Source organism: Urocitellus parryii, chromosome 7 (genome assembly GCF_045843805.1).
Source record: "Urocitellus parryii isolate mUroPar1 chromosome 7, mUroPar1.hap1, whole genome shotgun sequence".
Classification (NCBI taxonomy): domain Eukaryota; kingdom Metazoa; phylum Chordata; class Mammalia; order Rodentia; family Sciuridae; genus Urocitellus; species Urocitellus parryii.
Genome location: NC_135537.1, coordinates 51,661,740 through 51,688,282, shown reverse-complemented (window position 1 = coordinate 51,688,282; position 26,543 = coordinate 51,661,740). Strand labels below are relative to the sequence as shown.

General features: G+C 40.4%; 1 protein-coding gene across 1 annotated transcript in view; it reads right to left on the bottom strand.

The window, feature by feature from the left end:
- Pag1 (phosphoprotein membrane anchor with glycosphingolipid microdomains 1) overlaps positions 1 to 26,543 on the bottom strand; it is a 128,283-nt gene that overhangs the window by 59,597 nt on the left and 42,143 nt on the right. The window contains exon 2 of the mRNA XM_026384740.2: positions 23,974 to 24,043. The gene's annotated coding sequence lies outside the window, so the exon portion shown is untranslated. The remainder of the gene's footprint in view (positions 1 to 23,973; positions 24,044 to 26,543) is intronic.

The window sequence follows — 26,543 nt, the reverse complement described above, 5'->3', positions numbered from 1 at the left end:
TACTTTAAAGCATTGGTGAGAGGCCCAAATGAGATTATGCATGTGAAAGTGTTTTGTTCACCAGCTGTAAAACACTAGGTATATGCACACTGTCACTGGAAACTCTACTCTTACCTATTTTTCAAGCCTTCTACTCCCCCAATACCTGATTCACATTTTTTTATGACAAAGTAAGTAGGTTATGTAAATTTTCAGATGATGATTTTGGTAGAACATCTGTTTCTTTCTTATTTGGAGGTGCTTATCCTATTTGGACAACATTTTCTTCTATGCATCCCCTTTCTTTTATCTTTTTGTTTTCAAGCTGGAAGATTTCTATCAGAGGGATGGGTGGGTATGTGTATATAAAAGGAAGAGAGACAAGTGGAAAAGAAGGTCAAAGAGAGAAGGGAAATAGAGAGGGACAAGTCATGGAACAAACCACAAGAAAGGGTGAAGAGTTCTCCCCCAGTGTTTCACAGACGCCTAAGAATCTTTGGTTTGTTACTATTGAAATCTGTAGAGAACTAAGAGAGAGTCATTGGTGCTCCACACTTTTCAGTAGAAGCAATTTTGGGGATGACACAAATTTCCACAATGAACTGTGATCTCATGGTATGTTTCTCCATTCGCTGGTGATGGGCCCTACCAGTCGTGGTAGGAGATGCACAAATCATTCTTGTTCTTAAACTAAAATTCCCAGTTCTTCTTTATAGTAGGATGCATACCTGTGTTTTTAATCATATATATATATATTTGGGGGTACCGGGGATTAAACTTAGGGGCATTCAACTACTGAGCCACATCCCCAGCCCTATTTTGTATTTTATTTAGAGACAGGGTGTCACTGAGTTGCTTAGCGCCTCACCATTGCTGAGGCTGGCTTTGAACTGGTGATCCTCCTGCCTCAGCCTCCCAAGCCCCTGGGATTACAGGCATGTACCACTGTGCCCAGCTAAACAGCTTTATTTTAAAAATATGCATCCTTTACAATGTTGTCCTTTTACCGCCGTTTTGAATTCATGTGCCCTTCTCATTCCTCTACCCTTTCTCCTTCTTTTCCCTCTCCATGCATTTGAAAGTACTAGTTCCTCCACCTAAATTCTCTTCTCTCATTCCCTAAGCATTACTAATGCTCCTTAGTAGTCTCCAGAGCCAGTTTCTTTAGGAGTTGTTGTGACAGCCCCTTCCCATCATTTTCCAGGCACAGCTGACTGACTCCATGGCCCCTCTGTGCTGCACCAAGAGCACTTGGACATTATTTTGCATTTGTCTGTGCACATCCACCTCTCTTTACTGCTGCTGCAAGTTTTCTGGAGTTTTTTTCTGTAAGTTTTCTGTTTGTCCTGCCAAGGTGCTGCACATAGAACGTCCACAAGGGATTTTTCTGGGTAAACTGTATACCAGTGCCATAAGACCATAAAACCTACAAATCATTGATCATAGATTTTAATTCTGCGAGAAGCGTCTCATGCAAAGGGGTACAGTACGGTCAGGGCTGACTGCAAATGGCTGACGCACACAATTGAAAATGACTCAAGAGTACTTTTCCACACACTGAATTGGTGGCTGTTTTCAGCTTGTTATTTCTGATGAGATTCATTCTCCTAATCAGCCACATTTAGAAACTTTAGTCTTTCCTGTCAGATACTGCAAACTAACAGCTCCCACCATCAAAGGTAAGTGTATAGATAATGCTGCCTTGTGGGATATGGACTCTGCCATTGACTGATGCTTCATGTAAGAATTGCTCACTAGAGATGGAAAGTAGACCAGTGGTTGCCCAAGGCTGGAAGCGTAAGAAATGGGGAAATTGGAGTGTGACAGATAAGGGGTGAAGGGCTTCCTTCTGGGTTTATGAAAATGCTCTAGGATTGATTGTGCTGATGGTTTTGCACAACTCTGAATACACTGAAAGCCACTGTACGGCACACTTTCATCCACAGGGTCAAAACAAATAGACCTGCATACAAGACAAAATTACCAGAGCCTGTAATGTTTACAATGTCCAAAAGGAAACCTGACAAGCAGGCATTTCATGTCTTGCCCTCCTACTCTGACCATTCCACTTTTCAGTTGTAGCAGCATTATTAGACCTCAGGATGCTCCTTTTCTTTAACAATATCTTCACCGCCTCTTCTTTCTCTTTGAGTCACTAAAGAGACCCTTGGTTCAATAAATTGGGAGCCAGAGGGAATGAAAAGCTAGTCACTTGGTCCCAGAGCCCTTGTTTTATAGGTGATACAATGACACTGAAGAAAGGAGCCCAAGGATGGAACTGGAGAATATTATGCTAAGCAAAATAAGCCAATCCCCACAGAACCAAGCCTGAATGTTTTCTCTGACATGTGGATGCTAATTCACAATGGAGGAGAGGCAGAATAGAGGTATCTTGGACTAGACAGAGGGGACAGAAGGGAATGGAGGAAGCATGGGGATAGGAAATATAGTAGAATGAAGCAGACATTATGACTCTATTTGCATATATGATTACATGAGCTGCGTAACTGTATCATGTACAAGCAGATGGATGAGAAGTTATGCTCCATTTTTGTATGATGTATCAAAATGCATTCTATTGTCAAGTATAACTAATTAGAACAAATAAAAATATATATTTTTAAAAAAGGAAGGATCCCTAAATGTCAACCGATTCTTAGGTAGTGGAGGTCAGTGAATTCAGGGATCACTGTGCTAATCAGGATACTAGCATGTCAGTGTGTCAGGCAGAGAAACCGTTCAGGAAGACTTCAGAACAACCGAGGCTATGTGTTCCCATAAGTAGACATCATGGGGCCCATCCATATGCTGTTCATATGGACCATCCATCATATGCTCTTAACAGCTCCCTAGTGAAACTCCCAACTTCTAGACGACAGGGAAGGTACCTGGTGGCTGGTATGTTTTCCTCCCCCACCTTTGCCTGAGAATGACTAATGTTCCATAGTGGTCCATTTCCAAAGCATTCAGCAAAGAGTTAGTAACTGCTTCTGGGGTACAGGAGAGACATAGCTCCTCCTGGTCTCACAGTATTGAAGTTTCTTTCTTTTTTTCTTTTTTGTGATACTGTTACTAATGATTCATAATTTAATGCAAGTAATAACAAAGTATTTGTAATAAGACCTTGATTTCTTTCAATTTTTTTTTTTTTTTTTCAGCACTGGGTATTGAACCCAGGGCCTCACACATGCTAGGCAAGAGCTCTACCACTGAGCGACACCCTCAGCTTTAAGGACTTAATCTTAAAATAAATTCATTGTGTTGTCACTTAATAGAAGCAGAAACCTTCTAAATCAATTGGGTCTTGTTTCTTGAATGTATCTGGCCCTGAACCTGTGAGCAGGATCCCACTGGGTCCACCCAGATGGACATACATTGTAGATTTCAATTTTGATAACTATCTCATAACTAAATCTTTTTTGGAGGTAGCTTTTATTGTAATCACAAACAAGATTTTTATCATAAAGGGTAGAAATAATTTCTACCTGTGACATGTCCTTATATAGATCATACATTCTAAAAATTATAGGCTCTTTGTATTGAAATCGAATGATCAGTCACTGAGTTCAAAATATATATTTGGAAAGCCTATAGTTAAGTATAATTAGCCAAGACAAATTACAGAGGGAACTGTGCAAATATATAAAAAAATATTCTCAGAGTTTAGGGTGCTAGGATACAATATAGCAAAAAGCAAACCTCTCATACATTTATTCACAATCAAATACTCAACCGTGTCATGGCTGAAAGCTCCTCAGACAAGACATTTGGTTCTTCATTTCCAGTCCCCAAACATGAATCCCAGTTTGGCTTGTTTTCCAACACAAACTCACCTCCTCTGCATGTAGCTTCACTGATACCATTCATGCCTAGACTGATTCTCCCCCTTTACACTTGATCACTGAGCTTCAAGTCCTAACCATCTTTAGGATCGTTCTTTTCCTTCTGTCCTTAGATTCTGTGCAGTTCATTTGATGTCAAATATTATTTTACCAGTCCTATATAGGAGTAAATTCTTCCCCACTCCCACACAGTTCCAGCATACCACATCTTCATTTACTCCATCTGCAGGGAGATGAAGTGAATCATCTATTGAATGATGCAGGGAGGTGAACCCTTGGCTCAGCTCCTTCTCCTTGGGGAGTGGGGTTGTCCTCTGGGATGTGAGTTCTCCTGTGATACTCCAGGTCATAATCTGAGTTGATCTTCTGGGCCCAGTGGGGGGACCATGCTGGCCACTGCGGTCTGCACTTCTGGGGTTCCATATTAGAACAACAAACTCTGACCTCCAACCTGGCCTCTTCTAGTAATAAGGGTGATGTATGAGCCTTGTCCACCAGTGATTTTAACCTCTCTCTTAATTTTTCTCAGAACTTGGGAAAGTCACAAAAGTGTCATATGGCTTTCATCGAAGACTCTACTGTCATTCCTGAATATAAGGAAACATATATAGACACATTTGTAGGGATTAAAAATGAAACAAAACGTAGGAGTTTGATACTTGTGATTCTGGCTAATGGTTTTGACTTTATCAGCACATTTCTGATATCACTTTTCTGCAGAATTACTATCAAATTAATACAGGCAGGGTGAGTATAAAGCTAATATATGCCACCCACTGTGATCCTGCAGAGTAAGTCTAATTGCACATTGAGTAAGAAGAGAATAAAAGATAAAAAAACCATACTGATTGATTTTCTTCATCCAACTCACAAGATTTCATTTCAACAAAACCCTTCATTAAATTGACAGAATATCTAAGAGTGAATTTTATGTGACAAGCATCCTAATGTAACTGCTTAAAGAGTGATAGCAATCTATTATGAACTGAGTTTTCATTTACCCAGTTCTTAAACCTTCATGTTATATGCTACATTATCCTTTGCTGACTCTTATTCACGTATACATAAAAAGCTATTAATGTACAATGTTGCTCAGAAATAATTTAGTTGCCTAAGTATGTATTTTTTGAGGGGGGTACCTAGGGGTTGAACCCAGGGGCACTCAACCACTAAGCCACATCCCCAGCCCTATTTTATATTTTATTTAGAGACAGGGTCTCACTGAGTTGCTTAGCACCTTTCTTTTGCTGAGGCTGGCTTTGAACTCGCAATCCTCCTGCCTCCGCCTCCTAAACTGCTGGGATTATAGGTGTGTACCACATGCCCGGAAGTATGTATCATTTTTGAGTGTTCTTCCATGGAAAAAACATTAAATACAGAAAGGAATTACAATTATGTCTAAGTAAATGCAGTGTCTCAAAAAAATGTTATAGGTCAAATAACTTAGGATGAATTAATAAATTTCCCTTAATTTTAATGGACAAATATTAGCTTTAAAATAACATATTTATTTATCAAATGCTAACTGGATGCCAATCCTAACAAGCACTGACAAGTAGCATGTCACACAACATCATGCTGGTAATGACTCCCGGGTCATCATTTTCCAGTTTTCAAAGATGTGACATTTTTCCTTTGATTCTCCTTTCATTTTCAGTCTTCCATTTAAATTTCAGAGTAAACACTGCCATACCCAGTGTACAAATGGGGAAACTGAGGCTCAGGGGATCAGTGATTTTCTGGAAGAATGGCAAGCCTGGCACTCTAGTCCAGAGTGCTGATGCCTTGTGGTTTATGGATTCATTTGAAGCATCTCCTGTGAAACAATCCCCTGTTGGGACTGGGGATAAAGTTCCTGCCCTCCTGGTCCCTCCCTGTGGTTGCCTTATTAGACATAAATCCAAACCATTTGCTTAGGGCAAATGCTATGTACTATTTTTATTTGATATACGGTTAAAAGCAAAAATAACTTAGCAAATATTTTTCTATAAAAACAAAAGTAAGGGAAATTGCCTTGAAATTAATACAGCTTAATTATTTGCTTTAAAATTTCAGCACATGTTTCATTGTCACTCCTCAATGCTCAAAATGGAATGATAGTGTTTCAATTAAAATTGAGACTCTAAATTAAAAATGTCCTTTGGCATTTTTGCAATGAAGCATTTAATCTTCTATCAAACGAATGAGAATTTAATCACATAAATTAGACTACCTCATTCACATACCAAAATGTCAGAATTTATCTAATGAAACAAACCTAGATTCAAACTTTACAGGAAGAGCTATAAGACTGTCGCTGGGGAAGATCCTCTTTGGAATTCAGTTTTAAGATTTATGTATCTATAATCACAGGGATCTGAGGTCTGGGTATCCCCCCCCCTCCAGTCAAAATTTTGATTTGAATTTACCCCTTAATAAGTGCAGTTGTCTTAAAATGCCATAAAACATGGGAGAGAGAACACTCATGCTTAATCCTGAAATGAAAGGTAATTACCCACTGTGCTTTTTATCTCTTTGCCCCCAGATTAATTCATGAGTGGTAAATATGTTTTAGTCAGGCTTCCTTTCAGGTAGAAAGAACAACAGATATGCAAGCAAACATGTTGCAGAGAAATGCAAGGAGGCAAAGAAAAGAAAGAAGGGGTGCCAAGTCAATCAGCCAGCAAGTGGCCTCCAGAGTCATGCTCACCCCACTTCTGCTGTTAAGCTGGGACCCTGTAGAAGGTGTGCTCAGTACCACCTGAGTCATCAGCCTTCTGGAGTTGAACAACAGGGAAGAGGGCCAAAGGGAATCTTAGTTGTCTACAGCATCCTTCCACCACTCACTCACTCTCTCTCTCTCTCTCTCTCTCTCTCTCTCTCTCTCTCTCTCTCTCTCTCTGTAAGACTGTAACTTTCCATTTGTCTTATGCTTTACTTTTCATGAGATAAAGTGTGTGTGTGTGTGTTTTAAAAGCCTCTTACTGAACGCAACGTGATTTCTCATGTGGTATGCTTTCTTGGGTCAATCTCTAAGCTGTCGCTCTTATCATCTGGGTGCTGGGATACATAATGTGATGCCAACTCTATCACGTGCCCAAGTTAAGCCTGGTCCACAGTGCCTGAAGGCTCTGCTTTCTTATGTAAAATGAGCACAACCTTATTAGAGTCCCTCTTAGATATAGTAAGAGGAAAATTAGAACAGAGAGGTTCTATTTTATATAAATCATGGTCAGGTGCCCTTTACAAACTACTTAAGCTTTTTGAAACCATCAGGCCTGGAGTGCCATATAAATTGCTATGGAAGTATGGATCCACTTAGCATTTCTCTTTTTGAGCTGAATTAAATAGAAACCTAAATCTTCTGCTTAACTTTTCCACATTCTTTGGCTTACTGTACATATCTAAGATTTTGGCAACATGTGGGAGGTGGGGTGCAGAAGAGTCTTGGTTTACAAACAGATTTTATTCCAGGAGTTCATCTTCCAGCCTGTCACTACTCACACAGAATGCACTTTCTCACCACAAAGTGAAGGTTGCAACATCTTCAAAGATCATAACAATTTTTATGAAGTAATATGACTTTACAGATAACAGAGGAACAAAAGAAAATTAAATGCTATTGTATTCTAAAGTTTCCTTTCATCTTATAAAAATAGTTACCAAGTTGCTATCAGCAAATATATACTGTTAAGTACCATTTTCAGTTACGACATCAAAAATACTTTTCTGTTTCAAAACAGCCTGTGTATGTCATTTAAAACTTACAAACTGTTGGACATTTTTATATCCTTAGTCCCTTCCTCATTGTTGAAGCAAATAGTTTCCAAATTCTCACTTTTTAAAAAATGAACTATTATGAATGATTTCAGATTTGTCTCCATGACACCAAGTCATGATCCCCTATGACAGAAAATTTAGCATCCTGGAGAAAAGCCCTTTATTTATCAATATTGAGATTACTCTTCATCTACTCAGCTAATGATAGCACCTGTGAATGACAAGGATGGGACCAGAAAAACTAAACAGAGATGCAGAATTAATTAGCATGAATCTTCAAAGGTGGTGGTGGTGGCGGTAGTAATGATAACTATAGCATCAAATATGACCACTACAACTTCCTAAGCACTCGCCACCTGCTGGGTTTTCTACAAACATTATTTCTAAACAATTTTTATAAAGTAGGCATCATTATTCCCCATTGTAAGCATGAAGAGGGGTTAAGTGACTTGTTATGATTTATATGTGGAAGCTCATATGTGAGATAATGCAAGAAGGTTTGGAGGAGAAATGATTGGGTTATAGCCTTAGCCTAATCAGTGAATTAATCCCTCATGGGATTAACTGAAGAGGTAGGGTGTGGCTGGAAGGGATGGGGAAACTGGGGCATAGCTTTGGATATATCTTTGTATCTGAGAGTGGAGTCTCTCTCTCTGCTTCTTGATCTCTACGATGTGAGCTGCTTCCCTCTGCCACACTCTCCACCACGATGATATTCAGCCTCATCTTCAGCACCAAGAAATGGAGCCTGCCTTCTATGGACTAAGATCTCTGAAACTGTGAGCCCTTAAATAAACCTTTCCTCCTCTACAATTGTGCTGGTTGGGTCTTTGAGTCACAGCAGTGAGAAGGCTAAGACATGATTCTAAGGCCACTCAGTTTCCCTGATCTCAGACTGCCTGCTCTTAGGAAAGGATCCCTGGATGGGGCTACTGACCTGCTAAGACCTCTTCACTGAAGACCTGAAAGATATTTCTACGTGGGACCTGGTGGGGACACTTTACGTGCCACTCTTTAGCCTAGGACAGAGGCTCTTCAGGGGCAGGAGCCCTCAGTACCACCAGCTGATGGAATAGTGACAGAGTAAAAGCAGAGGCCACCACCTCTGTAAGAGGAGATGGACAAAGGGACATTGTGGTGGAATTTTACCTTCATATCCTTCACCATTTACTTTTTTTCTTCTATTTTTTTTCAGTTATTCTGAAGTCTGATGGTAGGTGGCATTTCTTCTTTAAATTGGAAAGTAAAATCATCCTTAATTTGACAGTAATTGAGCTATATCATTCTTTACATGTCTGATCAAAATATAGCTTTAAAAGTCTACAGATACTTATAATTGCAGGAAGTGTTTGGAGAAACATACTAATGTGTTATATAATCATTAACCAAAGAAAAATATTAATCATGAAGATCATTGTTCAGCCCAGGGAACTATTATTCTTTGGCTTATTTTGTGTGAACAAACTCAAATCCTTACGTTACACAAAGGCTAATGTCTTTGCTCAGAGGATTAGAATTAATTTATGACTTCTGCTTTTGACTTAAGTGCTGTAAACAGCTCTGTTGTTCTTGGAAAACAAAGGCTGCTCCTGCATAAGTTTTCCAATAGAGAAACTGAAATTAAAGTACTATGAAAACATTTGCTGGATAGAACAAATGCCAAGATCAAAGATGCTAAGACACTGAGCGGATATTTATTATCCCCACTAATCCTTTTGTATTTCAAAGTTTATTTATTTTTACTATGCTCTTCTGTTCTCTTCAGCAGTTATTACAGCAGAATTTGAAATTCCGAAAAGAGAACGCAGAGTTCATATTATCATGAGCTTTACAGTAATATTCAAGTAATACTGATGAGGGTGAAAATGCATTTATTATCTGACTATGTTCTTTGGATGAACAAGAAAAAAAAAAACGATAACCTGATGTTAGAGTTTTAACTTCCCACCCCCAAAGAGGTCTTGCATAAAGAACAGAGATTTAGTTTTAAAATAGTAGTGACAACTCAATACATCAGATAGCCACGTACATTTTGGTATATCTCAGTAGAGAAAGTACACTTTTTACAACATTCTGACCTTCTACTGTTTCTAAGTTCTTACTTGTGAAGCAGTTTCTAAAGTTAAGAAATACACCCATCTCTGCATGGCTTGCTTGTGAGTAACACACCAGTAGTTACTCTCATCTTGCATACCATATGGCAACTTCTCAGGGACTGGACAGGGAATTTCTGGCCTGAGGGTGGTTCCTGAGAATACCAGAATGAGGAACACTGACTGTCACCATCTTCGAGAAGTTTATGTATGTAGAATCAATGAACAGGTTTTGATGACAGATTAGATATGGACGATAAAAGGGAGAAAAGCACCCTGGCATATGACAGTACCACTAACTGGGGCAGGAAACTCAGGAAGAGGAACTGACTTCAGGGCAGGGAATAAACACACAAAGAATTCAGTGTAGTCAATGTTCATTTTAAGGTAGATGTGGAGCATGGAAGGAGAAATTTGAAGTGTGGCTGAAATTTACAATTGAAGATTCTCAGTAAAAGATTGAAAGTAGTTAAGCAATATCAGGGAATGCAAAACTTTTCTTGTGAAAGGCTGAGGAGTAAATATTTCAGGCTTGGTTGACCACATGTTCTCTCATAGCTACTTGACCCTGCCATTGTACACAAAAGCAGCCACAAACAAGAGCAAAGAGTGAGTGTCACAGTGTTCCAATAAAACTTTATTTGCAAAATCCAGTGCTGGAATGTATTTGGCCTGCAGGTCAAAGTCTGCCCACCCCTGAAACAGATGACAAATGAAGCCCTGGGAATGGATGAGATAAACCAAAAAGAACATTCAGAAGACAAATTTGCTATGCTATGAAACTTGAAAACACATAATTCGGAATTTTGATCAAGTTCAGTAAGGATGTATACTATATACGAGGTTTGCAGTTGGACAGATGGAAAATCCCTGGCTCTGGGTTATACCAACTGTATGTGAAACGGGACAAGTTATTTAATCTCTGAGGCTCAGTTGCTTGGACTGCAAAATGAGAATATGATGATTACAGATAACTCTGAGCACAATGCTGAAGAATGTATTAATACCAATGCTCATAATTAGGAATTTTCTGCTACAATTTGCTGATATGGAGACACAAAGGGTGCTTAAGAAACCTAAGTGACCGGGTTAGTAAGTGGTAGGAGCGGTCGGATTCCAGCCCAGCAAGTTGGCCCTGAACCCCTTTGCTCTTCATCATCCCCATACCTCAAAAGGTCATGATGAAGGTTAGATGAGAGGGAGGAGCCTTTTATAATTGCAGGAGTGTGCAGAAAGAACCCAGCACAGCCACTGTTATTATAACCTTGAGTGATGTTAACAGCCTAAGGATATGAAGAGGTCTAAGACAGGTCAGTCTTGTCCAAGACACGCCCCATCACTGATTTTCTAACATTAGCTCAAGTCAAGTTCATTGTTATTTTTTGGTCTGTCTTTCCTCTGAAGAGGGGGTACTGAGGGTGGGAAATAGTAGCAGCTTTCGATACCACCTGCATGGCAGGTGCTCATTTTCACCAAGTGTACCTAATAAAATTGGGCTGATGCTTCTTAGTATAGACACAATGAAGCTTCCAAAAGGATGATTTCTTTTCTTTGCACTGCTGGTGATTAAACCTGTTCAAGAATCTACCGGTCCTTTCTGGAATCCTTGATAGATTAAGTTTTAATAAGCATTTAATCTTGGCAGGAATTAGGATTAGGGTTTGGGAGATGGGGGTGGGGCAGAGCTTTCACAAAGAAATCTTTGACCAAACAAGTCTCCCCTCTTCTGCAGAGTTCCCTAATTCCCTGGGTCCCCAAAGCTCCACTACTCTTGGCACATGTTTGATACTTACTTAAATCAGTAACTATCAACAACAGTTCATTCTGTCACTTCCTCTGGAGAAGGAGTTATTTTCCTGACATGTAGAATAATGCCCAGCAAAGGGATTTACATATATGGTAGCAAGAAGTAAAAGAAAAGTCATTAACCAAAAAAAGAAAATGGGATTTAAGTTATAAGTAAAAACAGCCAGTTTTCAGATTCTATTTTGTCAGAGATACTATTTTTTCTAGGCAGTTTTGGAAAGTTTAATAATCACATGAAACATACCCAATTATCATTTAAATTTATCAACTGTTACTAAGCTGAGGTTAAAATCAGCTCTTAATTTTCCCAACGAATATGAACCCTGGGATGAATGATCCCAGCTCAGGAAATGGATTAAGTATTTGAATCTTAAGAAGCCAAAGATGTCACAGCAAGAGAAAATATAAAAATTAGGATTTATAAGGGCAGACAGCATTCATGACATTTAAAAATCGGCTTATTTCTATAAGTATTCCATGTAACTATACAGCTATTTCTTGAAATAATTGTCAGTATCTTAAATATGTACTTCTTGACAAAAAGACTCAATAAATGTTTCTGTTTAACTATTTAGAAATACTACAACACTTCACAAAATTAAAAAATGCCTTGTGTTCTATGTCAATGTCAGATTAAAACACCAGGGTTTACAGCTTGAAAAACTGAAGCACAGGTTGAGGGTGTGGCTCAGGGGTAGAGTGCTCAACTAGCACATGCGAAGTCCTGGGTTTGATCCTCAGCACCACATAAAAATAAATAAATTAATTAAATAAAAGTATTGTGTCCAACTACAACTGAAAAAAAAAATGAAGTACAGACCCTGGTTGGAAGATGTAAGTCAAGGGGCTATAGATAGGATAGATAGCATTGGGTCCCTGTAAGCTTTGGAGTTTCTATGAATTACCTGCAATTACAGTTAAGACTTTCATTGACTCTGTCTTTCTTTACACATGGTCTAGAATTGTCATTAGACTTCTAAGGAGTCTATTGACTCCCCAAAACCAAATTAGTTTCTGCAAAACTGGCTTTCTTTTTTTTTTTTAAAGAGAGAGAGAGAGAGAGAGAGACTGAGAGAGAGAGAGAGAGAGAGAGAGAGGAGAGAATTTTATTTTTAATATTTATTTTTTAGTTCTCGGCGGACACAACATCTTTGTTGGTATGTGGTGCTGAGGATCGAACCCGGGCCGCAGGCACTCCAGGCGAGTGCGCTACCATTTGAGCCACATCCCCAGCCCAAAACTGGCTTTCTTTAAATACATTTATGCTATTTAAAAAGTTGAAGTATTTCTCTTAACCTTCCACTTTTGAAAGAACAGATAATTAGATTACCAGTCAAATTAAGTAAGTAAAATATTTGTATTTCTGCACTAAACCCTGGGCATTAGAACCAAACTCAAGATTTTGTCCTTAGTGCAAAAGTCAGTTCTCCTCCCACTGTTTACCCAGGGTAACTTAGTCTTAACTTAGAATTCTTAGTCTTTTCAATATTATCAAGGACTTCGGAATGCAAAAATGAAAGACAAAAATCAGTAGACACCCCAACAGCTAAGTACTTCTGAAATGTTAGTAATCAGCACACTGTACCTTTAAATTAATCTTTAGAATTAACTCTACTTAAAAGTGAAAAAGCATGCAGTAAGAGAATGTTGTCCTTGAAAGCTATTTTTCTGAGCTTAACCACAGCAAGTTATGGAAAAATAAAAGTAAGAATTGAGAACTCCCAGTATTCCATTCACAAACAATAATACATTCTCCTTAAATAAAAGGCATTTTAGCATCTCTTGGGAGACAAACCGACCTTTCTAGAACAAAGTAAATTTCTCTTGGGGAATAAGATTTTTAGAGACTTAACGACATTAACAGAAGGTTTTTTTCTGTATCTCCCTGCAAATTTAATTTTCTGCCTTTTCTCTGTTAGTAGCCAGGATCAATTTGGAATACCTTTTTTATATTATTGAAAATCGGTGAGCAAGAATCTCATTAATGATTACAGGTCACTAATGTACAAAGGTCACCACTTCAAAGTGTAAAAGATGGTCAGAAAAGAGTCGACCTTCCTAAATTCATAAGTAACAAAAGCCTTGAGATTCAAAGCTCTTTCTGTTTTACCTGAAATCATTTAATAAACATCTTCGGTGAACACAGAACCAACATTTCCTTGTGTTAGTCTGACATGAGCCCAAAAAATTGTATTCCACAGGCTCCACAACGGCTTCTCCACTCCCTGAAACAATAGCATAATTCATAACACTCCAAATTATGTCTGTTTTGCATAAATGAAGTAGACCTTGTAGAAAAGACTGGATTCATTATCATGTAAAATACAGCCATTAGCAGAAAATCTAGTAATTATATTCCCAGACATAACAAGATCAGACTCTTAGGTTATTGGGCTGGAGTTGGGGGATGAGAAGTGAAGTGTTCCTAAAAGAAGAAAGCCTTTCTTCTCAGTTGTTCACAGGGGTAAATGAAATAATAGGATCAGAAAAGGGAGCCACAGCAGACCAAGCCCCAAGTCGACCATCAGAACAGAGCACACTGTCCAACCACTTGTTTGTGTTAACATCGATGTAGGTGATTATTAAGTGTGTGTGTTTCTAGTTCAAAACCTTTCTTAAGCGGTATTGTGGCTGAAATATTTTAGGACTCATCCCAAATGCCTAGCATGTTGACATACTGTATCTCTGTTCTCGTTGTTATGGTATGGAAATGAGGTGTCCCCACTAGATGTCATACGTGAGACAATGCAAGAACCTTCTCAGGTGAAATGATGAGATTATGAGGTGTGGCTCAATCAGTGGCTTAATTCATTGATGTGGATTAACTGGGGGGTGACTATGGGCAGGTAGGATGTGGCTGGAGGAGATAGTTCACTGGGGGCGTGTCTTTGGGTATATATTTTCTCCCTGGTGAGCTGAATGAACTCTCTCTACTGCATGTCTTGAGCTGCTTTGAGTTGGTCAACCATGTACTGAACCTCTGAACCACGAGCCCAAAGAAACTTTTTCTCCTTTAAATTGTTCTTTTCATGTGTTTTTGTCACCTTCTTTGCCACTGTGTCCTTCCTCTATAAGAACAATTATAGAGGAAGAAAAGTTTATTTGGGGATTATGGTTTCAGAGGTCTTAGTCCATAGATGGCTAACTCCATTGCTCTGGGTCCCAGGTGAGGCAGAACATCATGGCAGAAAGGAGTGGAGGATGAAAGCAGCCTAGGACACAGAACCAGAAAACACAGAGACAGAGACAGAGACTCCACTCACCATGGACAAAATATATACCCCAAAGGCACAGTCCTGTGACCCACCTCTCCAGCTGCACTCTACCTGCCTACAGTCACTACCTAATTAATCCCTATCGGAAGATCAACACATGAGGTTAAGGTTCTCATAATCCCATCATTTTATCTATAAACTTTCTTGTATTGTCTCAATACTTTGGAGGACACCTCATCTAAACCATAACATCAGGTCTTTTGGTCAGAGCTACAAAAAACACCCGAAAATACTCATTCTACCCATCAGATGCCAAAACTAGGAAGAAGGTGCTGATTAATGACAAGAAGGCAAAGCGTAAAGCACCAGATTCCAGAAGATGGGGCGACCAAAGCAAAGCCTGATTCCTCAGTAATGATGCAGTGGCCGGGAGAAGGGGCACAGGGAAAAACCCAGAGAAGCAGCCCATGGATGGAAGGGACATCCACCCACGTGTGCCAATGCCAGGCACCCCACGGGGACACCACTGAGGACATGGGGTGAACAAAAGGGGTAGGTCTCAGCTGTCTTCCCTCTAGAACAGAGAAGACTGACAATGAAGTAATAGATAGGGAAAGTAAATTCAGAGGGGTGGTGGCTCAGTGGTAGAGCACTTGCCTAGCACGTGTGAAGCCCTGGGTTTGATTCTCAGTGCTGTATATAAATAAATGAATAAAATAAAGGTCCATCAACAACTAAAGACATATTTTATTTTAAAAAAAGGAAATATTTCCTCTTTAGAAATATAAAAAAAGGAAGAGGAGAAAAGAGTCCTGGAGCACTCTGGGGGGTTTCCTGAGACGTGGGTCTTGGGCAAACCTTTCTGAGGAAGTTTCAGTGACAGGCAGAAACCATCTTCTATACTTTAACCTATAAAAACCATCTCTGATGGAACAAGAGTACGGATAGCATGCTGTAGTGTCATCATTTGATGGTTTTCACCAGATTGTGTGTGTTTGAGGGACACTTTCAAATATCAGAATATTTATCAGATTATACAAAGGGATTATAAAAGAGAGTAATTCAAAATCACTCAACAATATATAGAGTCCTGTCGATCACAACACAACAACGCCTGAGTTATCACAAAAGCGCCCACACTCACACCAACAGTCCCGGGTGTACTTCTGGGTTGCTATTTGTAGCCTACTCCACCCTCTCCGGTAGTCAGGGACAAAAACGTCTCCAGGTAAGCAGATCGTTTACGAGCAGAGGCTCAGACATTAAACTCCTTGCATTTGCGTGTCCTTTGCAAACATAACCTGTTTGGCTTTAATAATCATTAACAACACTTTTAACTGTATGTACACACATTGTACTTATATGTTTTACTGTGGTAGAGTACATTTTAAAACAATAGGTGAGCAACAGCCAAGGAACACAGTGATGGAATGGTGAACCCATTTTAAGGTTTTAGTTTCCTTGCTGTAGCATGAGGAGATATTTTTTCATTCTTGACAGGATTATCAACCTCCCCCCCCCACCCCCCTGTATGAAATAGGAGATCTTATTTCTTTTTGCTTTCTTCCTTGTTGGCTGATTCTTCATAAAGCCACCATAGATAGACCTAACTTTTTTTTTGGGGGGGGGCGGTACCAGGGATCGAACCCAGGAGTGCTTAACCTCTGAGTCACATCCCCAGCCTTTTAAAATATTTTATTTAGAGAAAGGGTCTTGCTAAGTTGCTTACAGCCTTGCTAAGTTGCTGAGGCTGACTTTATACTCATGATCATCCTGCTTCAGACTCCTGAGCTGCTGGGATTATAGGTATGTGCCACTGCACCTGACTTGACTTTGTCTTTTTATGAAGTACCTTTAGAAGCACATTAATACCGTGGTCAAATTCCATCATTGCTGATCTCATGGCTATAATGAAAACCTATTTTAGAAAATATTAAGAAAGCATGAGAGTTTTCTATTTGGCAAAGTGATAGGCTGTGTAGCATTTTAGGTACCAATTTTGAAATCTACCAAGGGAGAAGGGGAAGATGGTGAAGATAAAGGAAGAAAATCATACATAGAAGAATAATCCAGAACTGCCTCTCTTCCGGGTCATTAATAACCATGGGAGACTTGGAATTTCAAAGTCTAGAACAAAATCACCATCTAGAGCTGGGCCATCTGTCCTGGGGTGCCTAGACAGAGCCACTGCAGCCCACGTGATCTCCTCTACTCAGGCTGTCTCAGGTAAGGCATAAGAGCCAAGGGCCTCCCCATCTTAGTATGGTATTGGTGAGGGGCTCCAGGAGGGTCTTCATTCCCAGAGTGGCAGACTCATCAGAGATTGTCAATGTCATGGGAAAGGAATATGGAAGCATCTGCAGCTGTCTCTGGTTCGAGAAGAGGCTGGAAGTAGAGCAATTCTATCCCCCTTGCTCACCAGACTGGCCTATAGTTCTGTGGCTCACAAGAGAGTCCTCCATGTGCATCCCTAGTCAAGTTCAAGACACTGAGAACCAGTGAAGAAGTGCTTTCTCCACTGTGGTGGCGATGGGGGAAGCTTTCCAAAAGATGGAGTGGGAACATCCGTCTGAAGAACATAAAAAAGGGACTTCCCTGGCATAAGAAGGGGAGGGGACTCGAAGGGAATGCAGGAGGAGAGAGAAGGGATGAGACCTTCCTGAAGACAGGTGAGATCTGGATAGTACATGATCTGGCTGGAGCTGTAATCACTATCATTGAAAGACCATGCCATCATCCTGAGATCTAACAGGATAAAGATGCTTAGAGGAATCTTTAGAGGATAAAGATTTCTCTAAGCTGGGTCTGAGGGAGGCTGAGAAGGCTGAGAGAAGGGAGGGCCTTACACCTCCCCACCCAGCATGAGACTCCAGGGCATGTGAGTTGAATGGGCCTTGGTCAACTCCCCTGCATCGGCTCCCGAGGCAAACCCAGGCATCAGAATGATGAGAAGCCATCAGAACGACTTCCCTATTGTCCCGCAGAGATGAGTGAGGGTGCACAGAGAAGGAAGGGTCCCCCTACAACAAGGTGACATTGTCAAAATGCTAGAAACTGTGGGTGATCCTTGAAGTCCAGAGATGGACATCATCCTGATTTAGTAATCTGGATGTGGGAGCTGTCTGGCTCTGTCATTTGCTACTCTGCTGATGACCAGGGTTGAGCTGAGGAGTAAAGATGGAATCAAACACAGGGCCAAGGAGAATGACTTCCTGATCCGTTCCCTTGAGGAATGCAGCATTCATTCATTTAAAGAGAGCAGATGGTCAGTGTCAAATAACGTCAAGTGGATTGTATTCAGGAATGTTAAAAAGACTTTGGAGGACTTAGCCAAAGCTGGTTAGGAAATGTAACAAGCAGCCCTTAACATCATGGTTGGATTCCAAACGGCAACCTCGCTTTTCTTCAAAGGAGTCCCCTAGAGAAGGTTCAGGTTAGGTAGCTCACTTCTACTGAGAGAGAGACCCCAGCTCAGGCCTCCAGAAGGAAGAGCTGAGAATCCTCTCCTTCATGAGATGAGCAGCAATGCTTTGAGCTTAATGGGAACAACTCTCCAACATCAACTTGCCACCAGGCTGTCTCAAGAGTCCAAAGCTGATGAGACAAAGGAAAACAGGTGTGACTCATGGGAACTGCCACTGAGACCAGAGTTCATGTCCTTTTCTCTTCCCATTCCCAGAACCTTCCTCTGAAGAGCTCACTTCAGTTGCTACCAGAAGAGAGGAAAGAGCTGAGTCCAAAGAGACAGCATCTTAAACACTTCTCCCAACCTTTGAGGAGGGGCTTGGACTCCTGGGAGCCGCAGGCCAGGCAGGACCCCCGAACCCCCTCCTCCATCTGCACTGTAGATCTCAGTTCCCAGTCTCTGAATTCCAGTTGTGCACCCTGGGCTGAGAAGTTTCTAGAGGGAATCATGGCCAATGGTAGCAGAGCAAATTATGTGAGATTTTCTTTTCTTTTTTTTTTTTTACAGAAAATCATGGGGTTTTAAAACTGGAAGAAAATATTTTGTTTATGAAAAAATAATCCTCACTTCTCTATCCTATTTTTCTTTTTAAATTTCCTCCTTTGAAAAAAATTCTACTAGTAACTTTTAAATGAAAAACACACGGAAGACTATAGAAAATAAGAAATGAATACCTGTCAATTTCACACACCCTCACTTACTGTTCTTTAAATGAGCAAACAAAACAATAATATAAATAAAGCCTCAGTTCCAGAGAAGTTCAGGAACCCATCTTAGGTCACACAGCAGCCATGAGTGAACCACAAAACAAACCAGTGTCTAGGTCATCTGATTCCCCAACCAGTTCTACTGTGCTAAGATCAGATTCCTAATAGAAAATGGGACACTTGAGCTTCCAGATGGTGACACTCTAGCCATCAGATGCACTTTCCAACCACTAGAAAAAACCAGTTAAGGTTCTAGGCAAATATAGAGCATATTTTTTCAAGCAAATTTAAAAGGCCTCATAGTAATTTTTATATGCTATGAACACTTTTAAAAGAAAATAGACTATTCATAATACATATTTATCAACTGTTAGGATTATACATGATTTTACAAGGCCCAGCTACAGTGAGAGTTGTTGCATATATTTTAACGAACCAACAAGGACACGAAATATTCTAAAGTGAATATATGCTCATATTGACTGCCTTCTGTACAGAAAAGCCCACCTCTGGAGCTCCCTGCACCAAGAGGCAGACTCAGAGGGGACCGATAACAGGGCTGGCAATCCTTTGCAAGTGAGCAGACAGATTTAGTGTCATCAAGGGATCAGAGCTGATGCCTGGGTTCTATCAGCCTGAGATTCCAACAACCAGTCATGTATCTGATCCAGTCAAGGCCTGGTTTTAGTCACAGTGCAATTAGGTTCATTTGCAAAGAAGCACAGAAGAGAGAAGAAGGAGGTTCATCCTATGCTGAAGTTTTCCTTTTACTCATGGAGGCCTGGAAACTGTACTTCTCCAGGCTTATGAGGTTACCCTCTGGCATCAGCTCATTGATTTCTGAGTCTTACAAAAGCTCTTCTTATTGTGCCTGCACCACAGATTTACACTGCTGTAACTCCTGTCAGACATCATCTTAGCTTTATGAATAAATAAAACTATGCTCTAGGGAAACATTGATTTAAGAAGAAAAATCAATACCCATCTAGCATGTGACAGACCTGAGCTTTAAGGCTGCTTATCCCCAAAGTACAAGGCAATACTAAGTGTAAGACCTCATTTTTTGTTTCCTTATAAAAGGTGAGGGAGGAGGGCCAGGGAAGTGGCTCAGTGGTAGTGCACTTGCCTGGCATGTGTGTTAGACCCCCAGAATCACACACACACACACACACACACACACACACACAAAAGTGACAGTATGTGAAGTAGGCAGGCAAAAAAATTTTCCACAGTCCTCAGAATTGTCAGGATCCTTCTTTTGTTTCTTTTTAAGAGAGAGTGAGAGAGGAGAGAGAGAGAATTTTTAATATTTATTTTTTTTTAGTTCTCGGCGGACACAACATCTTTGTTGGTATGTGGTGCTGAGGATCGAACCCGGGCCGCACGCATGCCAGGCGAGCGCGCTACCGCTTGAGCCACATCCCCAGCCCCCCTTCTTTTCTTTTTAAAAGTAGATAGCTGCTATTTAAAAAAAAAAAAACAAGGAAAGAAAAAGAGAAAAAAAAAAAGGATACATGAATGAAACCATGGTGGCAAATCTTGATCATCTGTGAACCTAGCTTGTGAGTACATGAGGAGTCACAATACAATCCTCCCTGTGAAATTGTTCATTACAGGAATTTTTAAATGTGCACATGTATGTTTGGTAGAAATTTTAGAAGGCTAGTGTCAACCAAGCTGCTGACCATGGTTCTCTCTGGGTGATGGATTCAGGAAGAGACTTCTTTTCTCTGATGAAGTTTTGTATTTTTCAACTATCTGAAGTGAATAGGTAAGTGGTTCTTATCATTTAGAATACAATGAATGTAGGAGAGGATAGCAAAAAACAACAAAAAGATGAACAAGACTCATCACAGGTATCTTGTTGACTGCCACCCTGGAGACGGCTATGATGTACATCAGAACACGTGTATTCCAGACCAAGTCTTCTTCCTGGTCTTGTGTGTTCCACAGGACACAAGCAAGTTGCCATTAAAATGGACTGATTTCAAAAATAAAGCCAACAGCTTATGCTGAAATTAACTTCATCTTTGTGAGCCGAAGATCAAACGTGAGACAATCACCTCACAACCTAAGCCAATTTTTACAGTGGAGACAGTTGTTAAAAGTTCTGACATGTCCTGTGGTAACCTTTGATTACAAAGCCACTCCAGAAAGCCCGGCTCTTGTTCAGAATCAGTCTGAATTAAAAATGAATCCCATTCTTTTCCCTTAGCTTCTCAAAGATGTGGTTCATGGCTAATTGTGCGAACTGTGGCCTCTTGAGAAACACACTTATTTGTTGATTTGGGTTAGGAACTTGAGTCTCACTGGACAGTGAGCGATTCTGTGTTTTCATTGCTTGTCTTTCTAATAACTAGGAAGGACAACACTGGAAATCTGAATTGCACATCCAATGCATAGGCAGGTTAGAAGCCAAAAAATGGTTTGGGACACTTTAAATTTTGAATTCCACATTAAAACATCACAAAAGTAGCTGAAAAAGCTACTGCCTGAATCAACTTCCAAGATGGACATGATAAAGAGTTTCAAGTACCAAAAAGATGTCTCCACCACATTGGTATTGATACCAGCAGAAGCGGGAAAGGGACCCTGACTTGGTGTTGGGGGCTCTTCTTTCACACATGGATATTAAAAGGAAAGAAAAAAAGGAGAGTCTGATTGTTGAGAAAAAGTGCTTATATGTAGTCAGAAAAAAAGCACAGCTTGAGATCAATTACTTAGCATGAATACCTTCTTTTTTCTTATTACAGTGTTAGAGATACATTCATTTAAAGAAATTAGAGCATTCTCTGCTTGTGACTATGTGCCAGGCATTTATGAGAAGTTGTAATATATAAATAAGGTCTGAACTTTGCCTTGAAATTTTGCATCAATAGGAGGGTCAGATACATAAGTAAATGACCGTAATGGAGTATGATTAGAGACAGAACTGAGGGACTGTGGGAGTCCAGCTATACCTGGAGGTATCAGGGAGGGCCTCTTGGACAAGATGGAATCAGGTAGGTCTGGAGAGAAGTATTAAATTTATCCTGAAAAAGTCATGTGTGCTTGATGGGGCATGATATGTTGGAATACCCCAAGAAAATCGGTACTAATGAAGCAGAGGCCAGAAAGCAGGGGAAGGCAGGCACTGTGCTGGAGGGTGGGCAGAGATCCATATCAGGGAAGCTGGAGCAGAGGTTATAAAGGCCTACAGAAGTCATTGAGAGGGACACTGTGTTATAAATTTGGGAGCAGGGTCCACAGAATGGGACTGTCTGTTGGAAGAGAGCTCCAGGCACTGATTTGTGAAGAGGTAATGAGGATCAGAACGAAAGCCCTGGCCAGTGGGAGGCAGAGAAGGGGAAGGTCAGAAAGATACTTACAATGAACATTTGTCAGAGCTGGCAGTGAGTATCTGACCTCACCAAGCGCCAGTCCTTGGTCTCAAAACTTTCATATATTATCTTAGATCAAGAATCTGGTGTGGGCTGAATGAGGGGGATGAGGCAATGACAGGACCGAGATTTCTGGCTTGAGTTACTGGGTCAACAGGGATGCCATTAATTGAAGTATTGATTCCAGGAAAGGCAATCAGTTGCAAGCACAGGATGAGTGAGGGAGGCGGGGGAAGATGCTTTCATTGTAGACCTATTAGTTTTAGTTTGTTTTTTTTTTTTTAATTTTATTTGTTCTTTCTAGCTTATTAGTTTTGAGAGCTACTTGGTACACATAAATAAAGCTAGCCAGAATGTTGGGGACCAGAGTATGACATAGCAGAGAGCAAACTGGAAAGACAGGTGAAATAAAGGAAAAAAAAAAAAAAAAAAGGTAGAAGAATATCTTTCTAGTGAAACTGTCAGGCATGTAAACCAGAAACCCAGGGCCAGATTCTCAAGGTAAGTCTTAATTACCTTCTAACTGAAAAATACTCTGCACTTCAGGCCACCACTGAAATGTGCAAGGCAAGCAGCTCTCATAGAAACAGAAGTGCAACAGAGAAAAACAATGTTTAAGGCCCCAGTCGAGATTCTTGTCAAACGTCTGAAGATCAGAGGAAGGCCTTGTGGAGTGTGGATGATCAAAGCTCTTGATGCACTGATTCTTGAGCCTAAGTTAACTAACAAAAGGCAGGCTGTCTTCCAGGATCTGTAGTTATATTTAGAACGATCCAGGCCTCAGAGGGAGACCAAAATGACCCCGAACTAGCTCCCTGCTCCCCTGAGGGGAAAGGGTTACTCTGGCATGGGAAAGGGTTACTCTGGCATGAGAAAGAATTTCTCACCAAGTTAAAGGAAAGGTCTAATGAAGACAGTGGCCTATTTTACAAGGTTCCTTCTGTGAAGAGATGGGGAAATTCAGACCAGATGGACCCCTTCCTCTCTAGGCCATAAAGGAATTGGATAATGATGTATAATGGGTGTGGGTCAATCGGGCCACAGCACTGGAGGTTTCTAAATCTTTTAAATGGGGTGGGCATGGCACTTCAAAGTCCAGAATTCATTACAAAAATTGATGACCCTATAGTAAACTCATTGCTAAAATTAAAGATAGAATGCCTTTGGATCATCACTCATTTGGGTTGGATGAGTTTTTTTTTTTTTTTTTCCTGAGTTGGATATTATTAACACAAGATGGCCCCAAGGTCATTAAGGAATTTTTGATGCTAATAATGATAACAATGAACACAGTGTGATTTTTTTTTTTTTTGATGATGGTGGTGGTGGTGAAGGTGCTAGGTATTCTACTAACCTTCCCATGGTGCCCATGAGGCTATCAATTATCATTCTATCTCAAAGATAAGGGAAGAGATTGAGAGAGGGTACACATTCGTCCACCTTCACAGAAGCATTACAAAGTAGAGCCAGGGTTGTGCCTGTCACCGATCACAAGAAAAAGATCATGTTGTAGGAATCTCACCTGTTGATGTCTCTGTGGCAGAAGACTTATGGTGTTAAACTCAAAATGGACTAGCTCACGCCTTGAGGTCTTTCAGCTTGGAAGCTATATCTGCAGACACATAACTCAGTCCCCAAATAAACAACTGCTGCCTGTACACAAAGTCAAGCCAGAAGCCAACTTGGATAATCAATAGTTCAGACAATAACATAGATAAATTAATACCTTGAAATCACCCTTTCCCAGCTCCAAAGTTGTGTGCAACTGTCGAAATAAGAGAAGGACTTCTTGCATTCTGGAAAGGAAACATAAAAGGAAACAATTTCAAAATTCTATACTGGATTAAACCTGCAAAAGCTAATAAGATAATTATCTTTTCATTTACTTGTTTAAGTTTTGGGGTAATAAAGAAAACAACTGACAACTGTAACCTTTAATATTTTAATACTATATAAGAAAAGTGTTCAAAGGCAAAAGTTAAAACTTGCTCTTAAAATATGCAGACATATGTAGTATTCTACATTTTATGTATGTAGGAATGTAAAAACAAAGGTGTTCAAACATGTGGTCATTAATTATGCAGATGCTTTGTCTTCTCATTGTCCCCTTCTACCTCTTTCTTAGATTCTGATAGTCACCATGAGTTGTCAGGGCTGCAACCACAGACCTCACATGTGGATGCCTCGAGATGTGTAAGGAACTATGGAAGCCAACAAAAAAGAAATGGCTGCATGCCTAGGAGGATGATGGCCTTGTCAGAAAAGACAGGGTGCGACAAACTGGCACAGAACCAGGAGGTGATGGTTAGAACAGATCTAGCCACATTATCCTACGCCTTCATCTTGAAATATACTGTATTTTTAACATGGTTCCTTGTGCTTAAAAGTAAAATTATATCACTTATAAAGATCACTTCTTCCAAGAGTAGGTGCGATTCAAGTTTGGGAATGTAATCTCGAATCTAAAATTCTGCTTTTACACAACTGTGGCTCTGAAGCCATCATCGATGTGCCTTGAAGAAGTAACCAGCATGGAGAGTGAAGGAGCGAGCAACCCAGCGTCTGGGGTGAAATTTCTGAGAAGGGACGGCCACTGAGGTAAACCAATGTCTCTCCCCATTCCTGCTTTTCTGACTCCCTTCTTTTTCTGGCAAGGTTTAAAAAGGGAAAACAAAGAGCTATCTCTTAGAAAGAAATGACAGGGAAAGCAAGGCTAGATGACCACAGAGAAGCAGTCCAGTGGATGACAAGCGAGGCTGGTGGCCCTCGTGAGCTACTCTAGTCAGAATCTGGTGATCAGCCAGACACGAGCTCCCAAAGCCTAACAGTCACACACTCTACCCCTGAGGGCCAAGAGCCCTTGGATGCAGTCACTGACTGAGAGGCACAAGGTGAGAGGGTGCACACAGGAGAGACAAGAAAGAAGTCAAGTTTGCTTTTGCAAAAGGCTGCCTGCAGCAGCAAAGGGCAGGGGAAATTCTCTGCTCTTGGCCTTATGCTGGGAAAATTCCCACCTGAGTAGCTCAGCATTGCAGCTCAGTGACACTGTGGGTTCTGGAAGGCTTCCACACCAGCCTTTAGGAAAAAACTCATCATTTATCAAGCCAGGAAGGTAAACTGCAAGCTCTAAACAACTTCATCAGAATGGCACCTGTTCAAAAGTTGAGCAGTAACAGCTGTGAGACGCTGCTAGTGGTGTTGAGAGTACAGCTAAAGCTGTTTAGTGAACATTGACAAACCTTCTTTCACACTATGTACACAGGCATGCAAAGGTAATGATGATAAGGCTCCATTTGGGAGACCCCATTATAAATAGGGACACACATATAATAACAGAACTATGTCTAAGTTGTGAACACAGTACAGAAAAGAATGTGATAGCTTTGTTCTGGAGGACCCATATGTACAGCCCCGGGGATAAAAACCAAGCACCCTGGCAGCTTTGCTGTCTACCTGTGGCACCTGCTGTCTGTCCTCTCTCAGTCTCCTCGCCCCCCCCCCCCTACCCTGAGATCCTCACGCCTCTGCCACATTGGTATTTTTTTAAATAAAAAAAAATCACAACCAGAGATATGAAAATTTGTGCTCCATGTGTGTAATATGAATTGTAATGCATTCTGCTGCCATATGTAACAAATTAGAATTTAAAAATTAAAAAAAAAGAAATCAAATAACTAATAAAAAATGAATATCTAATAAGGTTTTTAAGTGAAAAACTGCAGTGTGCTTTTAACGAGTAGGTAGATCTTGTAGCTGGCAAGAGGGGCCTGGGGTTTATCTCAACCTCCTGTCCCAACTATGTCCCTCGTCTGTCACATCCTACTTAATACTCTCCTTTAGAATCTAGTGAAGAAATAAACTGTAAGCAGTGTAAAGTTTATGCTCTAAAACATAGATTTTTGACCACTGCCCTGCTAGTATTTGGGGCTGGATAATTTTTTGTTTTGAGGGAATAGCATCCTTACAATAAGCTGTGACAACCAAAAATGTCTGCAGACTTTGACAAATGTCCTGAGGGGCAAAATCACTCCCATATTAAGCAAATCACGAGTCTAAAATGAATAATAGTGTATTAAAACACAATATTTATATCTTAATTTCCATATTATACTGACAGACAGTATGGGTGGGGCCCATTAGAAAGGGCACAGATGGGACGGGAGAGAGGGAGGGTGGTACGTGCATTGAGCGCCTACTGTGTTCTCAGCCCCACGGTGAGTTCAGCCATTTTATTTAATATTCACAAAAACCCTGTGTCTCCTCCTGAAAAGAGAGTTTGCTCAAAACCTTGAGAGG